Source organism: Scyliorhinus canicula, chromosome 18 (genome assembly GCF_902713615.1).
Source record: "Scyliorhinus canicula chromosome 18, sScyCan1.1, whole genome shotgun sequence".
In the NCBI taxonomy this organism is placed as follows: Eukaryota; Metazoa; Chordata; class Chondrichthyes; order Carcharhiniformes; family Scyliorhinidae; genus Scyliorhinus; species Scyliorhinus canicula.
In genome coordinates this window covers 120,531,830-120,532,810 of record NC_052163.1, presented here as the reverse complement: position 1 = coordinate 120,532,810, position 981 = coordinate 120,531,830, and the positions used below count along the sequence as shown (strand labels likewise).

The following is a 981-nucleotide window of genomic DNA, read 5'->3' as shown; positions in this document are numbered from 1 at the left end:
ATCTATTAGATCACCCCTAAGCCTCCTACTCTCCAGGGAAAAAAGTCCCAGCCTGTCCAGCCTCTCCTTATAACTCAGACCATTAAGTCCTGGTAGCATCCTCGTAAATCTCTTCTGCACTCTTTCTAGTTTAACAATATCCTTCCTATAATAGGGTGACCAGAACTGAACACAGTATTCCATGTGTGGTCTGACTAATGTCTTGTACAACCTCAACAAGACGTCCCAACTCCTGTATTCAATATTCTGACCAATAAAACCTAGCATGCTGAATGCCTTCTTCACCACCCTGTCCACCTGTGTCTCCACCTTCAAGGAGCTATGAACCTGTACCCCTAGATCTCTTTGTTCTATAACTCTTCCCAACTCCCGACCATTAACTGAGTAGGTTCTGCCCTGATTTGATCTACCAAAAAGCATCACCTCACATTTATCCAAACTAAACTCCATCTGCCATTCATCGGCCGACTGGCCCAATTTATCAAGATCCTGTGGCAGTGAGGGGGTGAGAATGATGGGTCACGATGCTGGCAGTCAGCAGCAGTTCACTGGCTTCTGCAAGTACTTCAATGCCTACACCATCACAGGGAAGAGGAACGATTTGGTAGCTACGTAAGCAGGGGTTGCAGCAATTTGTTTGTACTTCAAACTGAGATCCAAGAAGAAGGCACCAGCAGCAATCACAGAAAATTAATTATGTGTAATTCTCCTCTGGGACGGGCAAGTGGAATGTAACACCAGCGTGTGAAATCTGTGTGAATGTTTGAAACCTCTGCAATCGTGTAACTATAATGGTGTATTATAAGTTCTCAGTCTTCACAAATTAAACTCATGTGCTGTGTAAAAAAAAGAAAATTACATCCATATACATAGTTAGGATGCATCGCCTGGAGAGGAAAACTGCAGGGGATGGACACAATGGAAATGTGGAGCATGTTCAAGGAACAGCTACTGCGTGTCCTTGATAAATAAGTACCTGTT

The 981-nt window shown here is 43.7% G+C and overlaps 1 pseudogene; it reads left to right on the top strand.

The window, feature by feature from the left end:
- The first annotated feature begins 511 nt into the window (after positions 1-511).
- On the top strand, positions 512-694 carry LOC119952891 (annotated as a pseudogene).
- The last annotated feature ends 287 nt before the right edge of the window (positions 695-981 follow it).